We start from the raw sequence: 15,255 nt of genomic DNA on the forward strand, positions 1-15,255 counted from the left end.
TGAGAGTGCTGTGGTTTGGCAGAGCCAGCCAAAAGCAGCCAAGTTTATGAGCTTGCTCTGAGTACCAGGGGTGCCTGGAGTGGAGGCAGCACAAGGAGCAAGAGCAGCTGCAAAGAACCAGGAATGAGTGAGGATGAGTGGTTGCAATGACAGGTCTGGAATGGTCACCAGAGGAGAGAGGAGCCAACAGCAGGAGTCGGTGAGGCAAGGGAACATCACCAGCTTTCTGAAGCAAGGTTTAGTTACAGAAAGAAACAGCAGAGCATGGAGCACTCTGGGTGCTGCCAGGAGGCTGGCAGGGAAGGAAGATCATATTTGCAGCTGACAAGAAAAGAGGTAAATTGGTTTCACTGCTGATCTTCAGACTAGGTTTGTTTGCAGCAAAAATATTTCAAGGAAGGGGGGAGGTTTGTCTCCATCCCAGCTAAAAACATCACAGGACAATAATGCTCTCCCCATCCACACAAGATCACATTGTCCACATCCCTTACCATGCACAGCTGAATTTTTTGCTTATTGAAACAAAATTCCCAATTATCAAGCAGCTGAAAAAACTGAAAGGTGTCCCAAACCATCAAAAGAGCCACAGAGATGTGTTAATAGGCCCTCTCAAATTACAGGGCACAGTCTTGCCTGGATGAAGGAAGGTCATATTGCAAACTTTTTTTTTTCCCTCTAACCACCTAGTCAAAAATACTGGTTTTAATGTCTTTTCCTTCATCAGAGAGGCAACCTGCAATCCCAGTGGACGGCTGCTACTGCACTGCAACTCCAACAGCTGGAGAGATGTTCAGGCAGGACTGGAAGTCGCTGAGAGCCCGAAAAAACTTTGAGCATGACAATGCCGAGGTAACTTGATAGCAGCAAGCTGCATACGGGGCCTTATCAGTAGTTAAACAACACACTTCTGTGAACAGTGAAAATAAAGCTGTTTGGTTGTGCAAATTAATCCAGTGAGATGGCTTGAAATGTGTAATTAATGAGCACTTCAGGAGGACTCAGATAATTCTGGAAGCGTACCAGGTTACTGGTATTTCTTTAAAACAGTGACCATGCATAATCTCATGAGTTCCATTAGCAGGAGCCTCTCTGCTATGTGATACCAGTACTTGCAACTGGCTTTGTGCAGAGATGAACAGAGAAGCTTTGTCAGCTCAAAATTTATAAGTCTGTGCTTTTGGCTCAGGGTGTCTCTCCTCTTACAGTGGCTCTGGAGCTTGAAGTGGCTGTGTTACACTGCATGATGACAGGCATGAAATTCTTAGTTAGCAGCAGATCTGTGGTGTTATTAAATTTAAAATGAAAAATATTGTAACAGAAAAAAAATACAGTCTTGGTGAATGGGGAAGCCACTAAATCAAAGACCTATTAGGACAACTGTGCAAAACTTCAATGACTGGAAATTTAAATGTTCTCAGAGTGTAAACAGCATTTCTTTGGGGAAATACACACTTTTCCCTACTAGTCCAGCCCCACCTTTTCCTCATATTTGCCTTCTGGGGTATTGTAGCACTTCCAGTTACCAAAAACTAGAAACAAGGAGAAACCACCTTGAGACTTACAGAACTTTTCCTTCCTGCAAAGAAATTTCCAAACCAGAACTTCGTGCTGAAAATTCTACACTAATCAACTTGTGTGTGGTCCCTAAATTACCCTATGAACTATGCACTCTAGTGGCAGGGGCTTTCTCACGTGTCCATGTGAAGCCTAACACGGATCCATATTCCAACTGGACATGCCGTTTTCTGAGAACATTGTAAAATGTGAAAAATCGCTTTTTCCTTCTAAAACAGAAGCCTGCTTGTGCTTCTAGCAAAGCGAGGGGCAGCTCTGGACCGACTTCGCAGGTGTCACGGTCGAGCAAGAGCCAAAGAAGAGTTACTGGCAGCCATTTGGAGGCAAGTTTGCCCCAGCGAGTAGCTCAGGTGAGGCGGGAGAGTCCCGAGCCGCCGGGGAAACTCCCCCTGCGCGATAGCGATCGGTGAGTCAGCGCTGCGGGAGCGCACCTGAGGGCCGGGCGGGCGGCCGTGCCCGGCTGCCGAGCGCAGGCGGGGGCCCGCAGGCGCGGGAGGAGCGGCAGCGCCGCGGGGAGAGCGCAGGCGGCTCCGGCTCCGTCCTCGTCCTGCGGCAGCTCCGGCGGGCAGAGGGGCCGGCAGCGCCGTCCCAGCAGGTACCGGGCCGGGCAGCGGGGGCCAGGGCAGGATCCCCGTCCGGGGGCCGCGGGAAGGGCAGGGAGGTGCGAGCAGCGGCCGCGGGGAGCAGGAGCTGCCCCAGCGGAGGCGGCCGAGTTTCTGCGATTCCTATCGACTTTGGGAGATGTAGGCAGGTAGGAAAGTAGTAACTATTTTAAAGTACCGGAGAATTGAATCTTCATACAAATTAGGTCCGAGGTTCAATTGTACTTAGAACAGTTTCAACGTGGTATTGCTGTATGAAAATGGCCTTCTAAAATTCAACTATTTTGTGTGAATTAGCAGCTAAGTGTTGTCACAGGCCAGCAATAGCTAATTAGATCATTTTCATCTACACTTCAAGTAATTAGAGATGTGGTTTAGCCAAAACTCCAAAGGAAGTTGTGAATATAGCTAGACAGTTTCCCTCTTCGTGGGATGAAATTAGCATCAGAAAACACATATTTACTGAAGTTATGCTGTATCCAAGAGCACTGCTAAAGCAGCAGGTATAATTGTAAGCTGTTTCAAGTTGTCCTGTTCACAGTTGTTGAATCCATACCATGAAGCTGGATTCCTGGGTGTTTTGGATCACTCTGGTTGTTAAACAGCAATCTGAAATAAATACCATCATTAATTAAGCTGGCCTTGTAACTCTCCTTTGATGGGGATTTGATTTCTCTAGATAAGAACAAAAAGGTCGGTATTGTGACTGTTCCTACAATGCACACTTCCAGTCGGTCTGCTGTAATTGTGCAGGAAAATAACAAGATCTCAGGATGTCCACAGGGCCATAGCTGTCCAGTGCCTTCCCATCTAAAAGATCCTGTGAGCACCCGCTCCTTGGAGCTGGACTTTTGCAGTCCTAACCCTCAGTCTCTGATCTGTGCAGGCTCAGGTTTTTCCCAGTGATACTTGCTGAATGCATTGAGGTTTGCTGCTTTATGCTTTATGTTTTTATGCCTTTAATTTTTACAGTGGTGATTAGTTGGGTGTCCAAGCTGTCCAGGCATTCAGAAGTGAGATGTACCTTGATAAGTTCTTGGAGAGTCCATATCAGGGAATCAGGACTACTTAAAAACCATGCAAGGGAATACACTGCTGTGCCTTCCCCCCCATCCTGTTCTTTCTAGTTTGTTTCGATAGCTGTTAGACACATGTGAAGAATCAAGTTCTGATTTTGCATCTTTAATTTCTCAAGAGAGTGCTAAACCCATAAACCTTTGTGCTGTTCTGGGCTGGTGCTCTCTGGCTTCTTACTTATGAAACTGTTTCACCTTGCTTTCAGTACACAAATGTTCATTAGGTGAGCTGTGATCTTACAACTCGGTGGCTAGGGCATAAATCCTGAATCCAGGAGTGGATTCATTTTTCATCCTTTTTCCAACTGTATGCTAAATATTAAAATATATATTTGCAGAATACATGTGGTTAAGCAATACTTAATTTCAGGAGAATACATTTATTACTAAAGTGTCCCTTGATTCTTGCCAATACTTATAAAAATGACACCTACTAAAAACGTTGCACCCAGAGGGTATGTTGGACTTCACAGGTGCCACATGAATTCCACTGCCCTCCCCTGCATTTAATTTAGGTGATGGATCCCCAGGTGATTAATTCCTCTTTCTTCTTCTGCTGTGGAAAGAATGAATGTGGGTGGGATTGTTCAGTCAGTCATGTGTGTGTAGGCTATTAATTTACAATGTTGGGAAAAAAGTTTAGGCATTGGTCTCTTTTTCTCTTGTCCTAAACCTCAGGCTTAGTTGTTTTCCTTGTTTGTTGAGTCACTTGTTTAGTACCTGCTCACTCACTCGTTCATCCTACAGGTGGGTGGTTTAGTTTCAGTTGTAAGTTACTCTAAATGTACTCCCCAGGGCTGTGGCTTGGCTATGAAACGGGCAGTCCTGCTCTGGCCCCCTATTTTCCCCACTACATTCTGGCCCCACCTTTTGCAGGGAGAGTTGAAAAACCACTTATTTTTTAAAAGGAAAAAAAAAAAAAAAGGTTGTTTATTTTGGTCATTTAATTTTGTATCTAATCAGTGAGCTGGGCCAGCTCACTGTGCAGCTGCATGTTTACTGGGTCCTGCAGGAATAGCTGTTGGCAAGGCAGAGCTGAACAGCCCCCCCAGTAGCAGCCAGCCCTTTCAGCAAGTTTGGGACAGGCAGATGCAGCCCCCATGTGTGGTGGGCAGAGCCAGAGGACCTGTCTTACCAGGACAGCCTCAACTAGGAAGCCAAACTTTGGCTAGCTTAGGCCTCCTATCTTGTCTCTCCTATCTGCTGTGGCTTATACCAGCAGTACACTTTGACTTTGGTGAAACATTTATTGAACTTTTTTGCTTGATTAAGGTGCTATTTACTTCATTTAGTGAATTTTATGTGATGCATATCCTGACCTATTTCTCCTCTCTTTGGACTCTTGTTTAATTTTATAGAATGGCTTTGTTTACTCTGAATTGCTATCTCCCCAGATACCTTAAATCTGGTAAATGTTCTCTCTAATCTAAGTAGGACAACACCCAATCTCTGTCAGCAGAGAACTTAAGATCTCATCTCTTTAAAGTGAAAGGCAGAGCAAGCTCTGACTTGAAGTAGACCAGTCTCTGAGTTAAGCCATGTTGTCGTTCTAATTAGTAATGCTGCTCAAGATTAATTAATCAGAAGGATTGCTTATGCAGAGAGAAGTTAGGATGATAGCCTTTTGCAGCCAGGATGGATCTTCACGTCTAAACTGAGAATCCTCATGTGGGAAGAGGTTCAGAACCTGGGTTCGCTTGAGCTTCTTTGTGTTCCATTATATTTTTTAATGATCTTAATACATCAAACCATGCAGAATTGGTGAGGATACTTGTCTTAAGCTTAGTATGAGTATTTGTTTGCCTGTCATTGCAGCTGAAGTTTGCACTAATTCAGTGCCAAAAAGAAATTATGTCGTCAATCTGGTACTTATCTTTCCTGTAAATTGTACCCTGGTGATTTTGTTTTGAATCTTTGTTTTTCAGTGACCTAATAGTCAGACTTAAACTGGAGAGAACAGATAATTAGGTCCCAAATGAAGGGTGTTAATGTTTGGTGGGTCCTTGTGGTCACTGCAATGGCCTGAAGAGTGAGTTCTGGAGATACTCCTCTGGCAATTAAACCAGCTTTGAAAAAAAAGCACTCTAGAAGGCCCATGTCCCATGACTTTGAAACCTCCATGGCACTCCATTAATTTATCTCCTATGCTTTGGAGCCTGGATTTTAGCTGGTGCAGAGTGCTGCAGCCTGGGCAGGGGTGCCTGGCTCTGGGCCCTGGAGCCCCTGCAGGGGGGTGTGAATGCACACCTCTAGTGCCTGAGCTCTGCCTGAAGCATGGGGAGCCTAAGGCTGCCTGGCTTTGGTGGGACAGCCTCATCACCAGAGCTGGGGCGGGGGGAGCCCTTCTCCCTGAAGGAATGCAACTCCTCTCTCCCACGGAGTTCTCATGCCTCTGAGCAGAGGGGCTGGATGTGGCTTTGCCCACCCTGCTTGTTGAAGCTGGGTCAGGTGGGTCATGTAGCCAGAGATGGCCCAGCCCTTAACCAGGACTTGTCAGGGGCTGGAGAAATGCGAGACTGTGGCAGAACTCTCTATAAAGTTCAGGCCTGCAGTCAGTCCACTGTGTTTGTACAGCTTCCAATAAGGAAAGCACCTGCCATGCAGAGAGGAGGGTTAGTCAGGATAAGGTTTAAAAGTCACTTGAGCAGTGCCTTTGTGGTTAGTGGTGAATTGATACAAAAGCAAGTTGTATCCTGTTTCTGAGAGAAATTCTGTTATTTAGCACTCCTAAGTGACAACAAAACATTCTCAAGACCAGTTTAATTTTACAGTAGGGGGAAATTCTTACATTTTTAATTCTGTGTTGGTTTTGTTGGGTTTTCTTTCTCCATGATTTACTTTTGCAAAAGGGAGTTGTTGGCCTCTAGATTGGGAACTTTCTATGACTTTCCCATTCAGGTTCTCTGTCTTCTCAGCAGTGATCAGAGTTGCAAAAAAATTTCTTCCATGAAGCCCTAATAAAACACAGAGCATCTGCTTAAATTACTCTGGCTTTCATTCCAGTCAGTGGTATATGCAATTCCAGATCTAGTTTTTCACCAGTGTGTAAAATCATGGGTTCAAAATCTCTTAGGAAGTGAGATTTAAACTCAATAGGATTTTTTTAAAAACCCATACATTTATGGTATAGCTATTGTTCACTGTGTTGTTACACAGTTCTGTCCTAAGGGAAAACAGGGAATGGTAGCTTCATGCTGCCAACTTCTGCTCTCAGGACCTCTGTCTTCTCAGAAGGGAGCAGAGCCCACCACAATGCCCCAGAGTTGTAGCAGCATTTGACCAATAATGATTGGGATCTTAGATACTGCCATTAAATTGAGACAGTTTTGATTTCTGCTGTTTCTCCTCGAGTCTGTGCAAACTCCTTGAAAAATGCCTCTGTTACACAATGCCTGGTTACCACTCATCTGGCTGGGCAGCTGCCAACAGCTCCAGCCAGTACAGCTCTCCAAGAGGCACTGCTGGGGCTGTTACAGTAGTTCTGGGTTCCTGCTCTGGGTGGATTTCATGCAAAGAGTAATAAATAGTTGTACTTTATAAGGACACTATCTTTCTGGACTTTTATTTCAGTGTGTGTTTAGGCAGCTTCCTGAGCTCAGTACACATGCCCTGCAGAGCCATATTCCCAATCTGGTTTGGATTTGAATTATTTAAGATCAGTTCCCATTTCCTGTTCTTGGTTCATTCATTTAACCTGTTTTCATATATGAAATGTACTTGAGTACATTTCATACTTTCCTTTCTTAATCTCAGACATAGTCTTTCAGCTTTTATCTGTACAACCTGCATGTTTGCTTCCTCTCACCACTGTGTAACCGGTTCTACAGTGACAGTATGGAGCAGAACTGGGAATCCTCACCTATTGCAAACTCCATAATTGACAGGTTTTTTGTTTTCATCATGAAACAGGATAACAATTATGTGAAAAAAACCTATTTAAAAACTGCTTCACCTAAAACAAAGCAGTGTGTGCCCAAGTATATGTAAAGAAATTAAAACAAGAAATTAATTCTTGTTTTAATAGTAATGAAACTCTTTTTCCACACAAAACTGCTTGGGTTTTCTTCTTTTTTCTCTTTTTCTTTTTCTTTTTCTTTTTCTTTTTCTTTTTCTTTTTCTTTTTCTTTTTCTTTTTCTTTTTCTTTTTCTTTTTCTTTTTCTTTTTCTTTTTCTTTTTCTTTTTCTTTTTCTTTTTCTTTTTCTTTTTCTTTTTCTTTTTCTTTTTCTTTTTTTTTTCTTTTTCTTTCTTTTCCCTCCAAATATAAAGAAGAGCTGTTTGCATTAGCTGTCTGGATGGTATATGTGTATCCATGTGTTTTCTGTATGACTCTGTGGTCATGGCAGCAGCTGAGGAATCCCAAATGCCATTTAATGCTTTTTTTCAGTGTTGCATTGAGTTGGTTTCCAAGGGCCATCTTTTCAAAACTAGACACATTTAGCCATGTTAGGGAACTCCACAGGCAGATGCTCTTGCCTAAAATACCTTCTTCTTGGCTGTCTTGTTGAAAAATGAATCCAGATGTTTCCAATTTTGTTTGGTATCAGAGCTATAGAAGGACTGCTGACAGTTCTATTTCATGGCTTCTTGGCATTAACAGCAGAAAGAGAAAAAATTGGATTAAAACCTGACACAGAATACATAAAGTCTTAAGTTAGATTATAAAGTAACAATTGGTGATTGTTGTGATTTTTCTCTAATCTGCTTAGAGCAAAGGACTTATCTTATGTTGAATTCTTTCCATGTTCTCATCAAAGGCCAAGTTCTTTTTTTACAGATATTTTAGTCTCTTCAGCTTTCTTTTCTGGTGTCCTCACTTCAACTCTTGCTTTGCCGTTTTCCATCTGAATCCAGAAATGTCTGCAGTCCAACATAATGGATTTATTCTTTTGTTTACTGCCCCAATACATACAATATTGTACATTCTTGTCCAAGTCAGTGAATTTATCTTCAGTTCACAGGAACAGTGTTGTCAGATCAGTAATTGGATGAATTGGTTACTTGCCTAATGCAACATTAGGAAGAAACATTATATCAACTTTTACAGCTCAGAGCAGAGGGGATTCAGCATATTAAAATCCAAAGTTTTAAGCTTTGTCATGGGATAGATTTATAATGTTTCCTTCTTAATCCAAATATAAATCTCACACAAGAAAAACTGGTTCCGATTTAAAGAAATTTTTCTTTTGGCACTTGTAAATTATATTATTAATGTTTTGCATACTGGGGTAGGATTGCATTAGGTTTACATTTAAGGGCTGCAGGTGCAAGGCTGTAGTGCTAAACCAGAGGCAGGATGTCCCTGGGGCCCCTGTCAGAAGGACAACTTTGGATCCTGTACTCGTGCCAGGGTTTGTTCCCCTTCTCCAAGGGGTGCCTGAAAAGCAGAAGCAGTTGTTCCTGTAGCACAATAGCTCAAGCACACACACCTGCTCAGCTTTATTTTTCTTTGGGGAAGTAGGCAGGAGCAATTAGTTCTTCTTTGTGATGTACTCTGGTGCTCTGTGCCTGGGCTGCGTGTGCAGATGTGCTGAAAGCCATTTGGCTTCCTCCAGGCTGGAGCCCTGGGAAGAAGCAGCTGCTGAGCTGAATGAGACCACAGCTAGATTGCACAAGTGATCTTTAGGGTTCAGCTCAGGGCCTGCACAAAGAGAGACATACATTAGATCATCTTTGTCTGGGCAGAGAAGCTGGAAAGAGAAGGCAAAGCTGGAGTGGGACACGGTATGTTCCCTCAGAAGTGCATGTGGGAAGATGTGGCTGCTCCAGGGGAAGTTTCTGCCCTGGCACAATTAGAGCTAGACCTCATTGGCAGGAGAAGATGCAAAGCAGCTCATGGGCTCACAGTGAGTTCTGCTTTTACTGCTATGACAACACCTAAGCTAAGAACTGCTGTCTGGGGTGCTTTTCTTTCCCTCGAAAGAAGCTTGCTGAAGTTAAAAAATATTTTTGTAGAGTTGTCACATCCTGACTGATAGCAGTAACATATTAAGCACTCCTGCTGATTACAAGAGTTTTAAACTTTGCCTGCAACTGTTACCTGTAGGAGAACCCAGCAAACAGTATCTTACCTGAATGCTGTGGCAGTCACCAAAGGGAGTGGGAAGATGCTCTCTGCAGGCTCCCACCTTCCTCATCTTCTTCACTTGCTCAAAATACAGTCAGAAGGATGCAGAGCCAATAGTGGACTGGTAGTTTGGAATGTCAATATAGTGCTGTGAGAGCGAGAGCAAGCTTGTCTTTACAAATGTTATTAAATGAAATATTTTCTCACCTTAGATTTTCTTGTGATATTGTTGAGTCTGAGGTGGATAGTTCCTGGAGATAAGAGCTAAAATATTAATAGCGAAGGAAATTAGTTATTGTCATATTTTCTGAAATAAGAACATGTCTTTTTGCTTAAGTTGCTGAGTGTAGTGCAGGCATAACTTGTTGAAATCCAGTGGTATCAGAAGCTGAGGGGAGTAGGACAAGGGCTCATAATGGGCTTTCTGGTCTTCAAAAGAAAAACTCTGCTTTAGCAAACTGTAAGTGAATGAGAGGAGGGTGCAGCAGAGGACTGTGGCAGTTCAGACCCATGATCTGTTCCGTTCAGTTTCCTGTTTTTGTGATCAGTGAGAGGAACATGTCAAACTTCCCCTGATGGGCTGCTGTGCAGTCCACACATTTACCAGTGTGGGAAGATGCTTCCTGAGCCTGGGCAGTTGGTGGTTTGTTTGCATCATGGAGTGTGACTTTACCATCTATTTCTGTACCTGATTCAACTGCATAACTGCTTAAACAACACTGGGAGCCTCTTTGCCCAAGGCAGGCTGTGCAATGGTCTGTCATAAAATCTCCATCAGCTAAACTAGGTTAATGATGCATGGTCCTCATTTACTGGACTGGGAGAGTTTTGCATCTCTTCATTATGTTTCTGTTGAACTGTTTGTAAGATGTCTCTCACAAGAATGTCTTTCTGGTTGTGTCCTTCAAAAGCCTCATAACATCTCTCTTTCTGTTGTGTTATTTCAGCATCTTCTCTGTGATCCGCTGCTTTCAGGGTGAAATCCCTTTTTTTTCCGGTCACAAAAAAAAAAGAGAAAGCCTCATATTATCTTAATTTCCTTAGAAGGCAGAAGAAGTGGAATAATCTCTGCATGCAAATTTCCAGAGCTTTCGTGCTCTTCCAAGAGTTGTGGCTACAAGCAGAGAAGGAGGGTGTATGTATGCACACACCCACCCACTAGTTACTGCATATATCTCTGTTGTGGGCTTCTTCCAGAAATAGGTATAGAAAGGAGCTTCTTATCATGCACCTGGTAGGTGTGTGTTGGCATGACATTTTTTGTTTCCTTTTTTTATAATTCCTGCAGACATCCTGCTACTGCTGAAGTTTATAATGAATAGGAATGAAAGCTGTGTCCTCTCTTTTCACATGCTCAGGCCCACTTGAAGTACCTGTCTCTCCTGTGTGGGCACTACAAATCAGACCTACCTACAGTCCCCAAAAAAAACAGTGTTTGTTTGGTTTTTTTTTAAACTGTGAGCTTTATGTTTTTGGTAAGTGTGTGTGGGTACATGTGCTGTCCTTGCTGCTGTAGTAGTAAAGTACCTGGAGGCAAATGTCTCAAAACCATTTAGGCTGTTTTACTAGGGTTGGCCAGTTTTGAGACATGGTGGCCATCAGCCACCTCTCTTCAGCTGAAGAGCTGTGCTGAGAAGGGTGCACAGCTCCCAGACACTCTCCCCCAGAAGCAAAACCACAAAACAGCTGGCTGTGGAAGTTAAGCCTTGAGCAGCATCTGCACCATCAAAAGATAATCCATCTGACCTGCATCAGAAGCAGCTTTTGCTGCACTGTGCTTCTGTAAAACATCTGGAGACCTGAGCTGGTACTGTTATGCTCTCTGAAGGATTGATATGACTGGGTCTGACTGCATCTTCTGGATCCAAAAGGCAGAAAGTCATAGGGCAGCATAAACAGGTAGCAGAAGAGGTATCATAAATGAGGTGTTTGGCTGAGGTGTGAACTAGCAAGCTTGAGCTGACTTTCTCCAGAGGACAGATCCTCATGTATTGCAGTGTCCTGGCTCCTCTGGGTCTCCTGGAGTTGTAGATGCTTACGTCATTCGAAGATCTGTCCCAAATGCTTTATAACAACTGATAATCCCTATTTCCAGCTATTTTGTTTTACACATCCTGCTCTGTGAGAACTTACTGCTACTAGAATTTTGCTGTGCTGTTTCTAAAATGCAGATCTGAGAATGTGTTATAGACATTTATGACTGGCAATATAACTCAAAATGTTTGAAACCACTGGCTTAGCCAGCTTTCCCTGTTTGAGAACAGCTATTTCACCTTTGTTTCTATTGTGTAGTTATAAATGTGTTACCTGTTCAACTCCTATGGAGCAGAGCTGTGACTAAATGCAGTAAAATTCACTGGCAACCTGCAGTCTTGTTGCAAAACACCCTTTCCTCATAGGGCAGTAAAGACCTGACATTTCTTTTCAGACTGCTTTCAGCTTTTAATATTTAATATTGCAATCACCCATTTTCTATCATGTTCTTTTTATTTAATGAGTTGTTGAAAATATTTACTTTCTTCTCCAAACATTTCTGTCTTGTAATTGTTCTGGAGGCATTTGGAACTAAAGTTTTTGATACTCTGTTTATCTGATTTTAGCTCAGTCAAAATTTCTATCAGAGGAATCTGGAAATCATTAAGATAATTTATGTTTTCCATCTAAACCCATTAAAATAATAGTTATTGTAATTCTCTAGGCTCAGTGTATGTGTGTGGTTAGGTTTGAAACTGCTGTTTCCAGGATGTTCTAATAAGGTTGTCTCTCTTTTTGACATAGTGTGGAAGTACACTTGCTGAGTTGCATTTGCTGAGTTGCATTTGCTTATCTTACTTTGCTTGATACTGGGAAGAAAGAAATGAAATGGCTTACTGAATTTGGTGAAAAACACCAAGAAAGAGAGAATTTGACAGACGAGTGACAAACTGGGTTCAGTTCCCTCCTCTGCAAATTGATTTCTCTTTGTTCATTTGTCAGAAAATGAGGGCAAATTCTCTTTTCCCCCATCCTTTTGTCAGTCTAGAATCACAAAAAATGAGGATGTCCTTGCTATGTGCATATTGCCTAACAAAAACTGACTTCAAAAAGTAGAGATAGTGTCAAGGAATCTTAACTTCTTGTTAAAATGGATGGCATTGCTGGGAAGTCAGTACTTCTTTGGGATTGGTGGTGCACCTTACAAAAGTCTCTACGGTCATGGTTTATTTCATAAATATATTCCCAGATAAATTCATGTTAGTACAAACTTTTAACCATGTTAAATTGTATACTGAGGATTTTTGGGTAGCCAACACCAGCAAAAGGATCTGGCATGTGGGATAAGTTTAACTTTTGATAGAAATGTCAACTTCTGTCAAGATCATTAAATACTTGCTTAATCTTCTACAATGCTTTTGTTTATTTTCAGTTACTAAAATATACAACAGAACCTGTTAAATTTCTTTCTCCCCCACACGGTTAAGAGAAAACTTTTGCATGCAGTGAAAGTTGTATAAATAACTGTAGGCAGCTTGGAAAATATAGATAAAGAAAATATATTAAGTGGGAGCCAAGCCCTCTAATTTACTGCCAGGATTGCTCAAACAAAAAAAAACAAACAAACAAGCAAAAAAAAAAAAACCCAATATTTATCATGGTAGTTTAATTTAGTGAATTAAAGCTTTCAAAAGTAATTGAGACCATCCATGTTATTGATTCCATGAAGTGCTCTAAGCAGAATGAGAGAGTGCTGTGTCTAAATGGCCTTTCCCTCAGCAAATGCAGTCTTTTTTTTTTTAACATGGCTGTGGTGTAAGTCTAGGGACCCAAGTGCAAGGTTTGTCACTGAACCCATTACATTTGTAAGCTTAAAGAAGTGTAAACAGTGTTCTAGTCTCTTAGTCATGGAACTTTCTTCTCAAACTCCTATAATTAAGCTAAAACTGAAATGGAGGCTCTAAGATGTGTGTCTATATACTTTGGCATTCACTATTGATATTGCCTTGCCTATTGCTAAAGAACAATCTGTAATCCTAACTCTTCTTTACAGTAGGCAGTAATGAATTGCTTTATATTTGTCTTTAGATAGAAGAAAAATGTATGAACATTTGCATATTGATAAATGGGGAAAAATGTTAAAGACAGTGTGATAGTTAAAGACTATCACAGCTGACTAGCAATTACTGTGAAAAACATGGTCTTTTTAAATTATAGAAGAACAGGAGTTGTAGAACTGCATTATGACTTTTAAATCCTGAATACCCATAGGAAGCTCTTTCTTTCTAGGTAAGGCATTCACCCCTGTGAAGGAAAGGTAGCTGCTTGTGACAGGTGATTTCCACTTGTTTATTGGCTCAATTAATTGTTCCAGCTGAACAATTCCCTTCCATGAATTGAATTTTCTCTGATGCAGAAAAATGAATTTTTCTACTTTATGTAGTTAGAAAGTAGGGCAATACTAACATTTTGTTTTCTTCACCAGCAGTAGAGAATAAATTCTATCTGGACATTTTGAGATAAAAGTCTGTTTTGCCTGTGCAAACTGCCACTGAAGCTTAGATACCATTGTTGCAAAGCTTAGAGCAAACAGAGCAGCTGTTTCAGTCCAGTTTAAACATGGTGAACAAGAGTGAAGCATATTAACTCCAGCTGTGTACTGATAACAGCTGGGAAGGAAAATCACTGCAAAGGAACCCAAAGTAAATTAGCAGCCTTGGCTATCATGAGTATGCCTCCAAGGGAGGAGCAACAGTGGTCATTAATAATCTGGTCATTAGAACCATGGAAAATTTAATGAGAAACTCTCATGACTCCTTTCATGCTTCTGTAAAGATGCAGAGCAGGTTCTGGAGCTGGTGGCATTGCCTCTGAAGATTTTTGATGCAGGTCTCTTGCTGTACTCACACTCATGGGCAATTTTAAGATGAAGGCAAGTACTGAGAGAGGGATTCTGTGCAAAGTAATTGTGTTTGAGTTAGAGGAAGTGTCCATAGCTTAGTATCTCCACCTAACATCTACAGAATTTGAGGGGCTTTTAATGCAAGAAAAATTTGGAGGATATTACAGTTATTTCCATAGACTTTGTGTGATTCTCCAATTGTCTTTGACTATATGAAGAAAATTATGGCACTGTTTAAGCTACAGTGGGAATGAACGGTTTCTGTGTTGGAGCACAGATGCTTTCAGAAATTTCTTGCAATTGAAGTAACTAAGCAAACATATCCATTTTTCATTTTTTGGTAAAACTGCATATTTTCTCCATGTTTTCCCATCTGTCTTACTTGCTGTCTTCCTCATCCCTTCAACCTATGTTCATGTTCTGTTTGGTGTCTTCTAATCTTCAAGTTAGAATTGTGTCTTGGGTATGTTCTCCTAAGAACCTTGCATACTTTAGGTGGATGTAAAAGGACTAGACTTAGCTGAAGTTTTGGACAGGAGGCAGCGCAGCTGTCTGTGTCTCTCTAAAAAGAGAACATAAGGATATGAATAAAGACATTTAAATGAGGCCAGTTAGCATTGTCATAAAGTTCCTATAATGTTAACCAGCTGTTAGAGACTTGTTCTCATTCTTTTGTAGATTACATGCCTCTTATTTTGCTGATAGTCAGCGTGCTTTATTTTTGTGTGCACAGCAAACAATTATATAATAAACCAGGTCTTCAGTTTCATGTGTATACAATTATGAGAAAGCAGTAGCTTCTCAAAGAAGGCAATTTTGGCATCATTCATAAAGCCTGTTTTCAAGTTAAAAGTATGGAATATGTCGAGTGAAAAATGTAAACATGTATAGATGTATGTGAAAATAATAGGGGAGTGAAAGAGGATAGGAGAAACATGAACAAGGGAAACAGAATTAAAAACACATCTTGCAAATGGCTTGACAATACCATGTCAAAACAGTTGTAAAGCTGAGTAAACTCCAAAGCCCAGTGGCACACACAAATATGAGGAGAATTTTAG

At 41.5% G+C, this 15,255-nt stretch overlaps 1 protein-coding gene across 6 annotated transcripts in view; it reads left to right on the plus strand.

Moving 5' to 3' along the window:
• Positions 1–2,107: 2,107 nt before the first annotated feature.
• Positions 2,108–15,255, plus strand: part of TC2N (tandem C2 domains, nuclear) — a 40,727-nt gene continuing 27,579 nt past the window's right edge. For 5 of the 6 annotated variants that reach the window (XR_008431673.1, XR_008431672.1, XM_053946828.1 and 2 more), the window contains exon 1: positions 2,239–2,326. The gene's annotated coding sequence lies outside the window, so the exon portion shown is untranslated. Of the gene's footprint in view, positions 2,171–2,238; positions 2,327–15,255 lie in introns of those variants that run through there. The other variant, XM_053946829.1, reaches the window with a different exon arrangement.

The sequence above is a fragment of the Vidua chalybeata genome, chromosome 6 (genome assembly GCF_026979565.1).
Source record: "Vidua chalybeata isolate OUT-0048 chromosome 6, bVidCha1 merged haplotype, whole genome shotgun sequence".
NCBI lineage: Eukaryota > Metazoa > Chordata > Aves > Passeriformes > Viduidae > Vidua > Vidua chalybeata.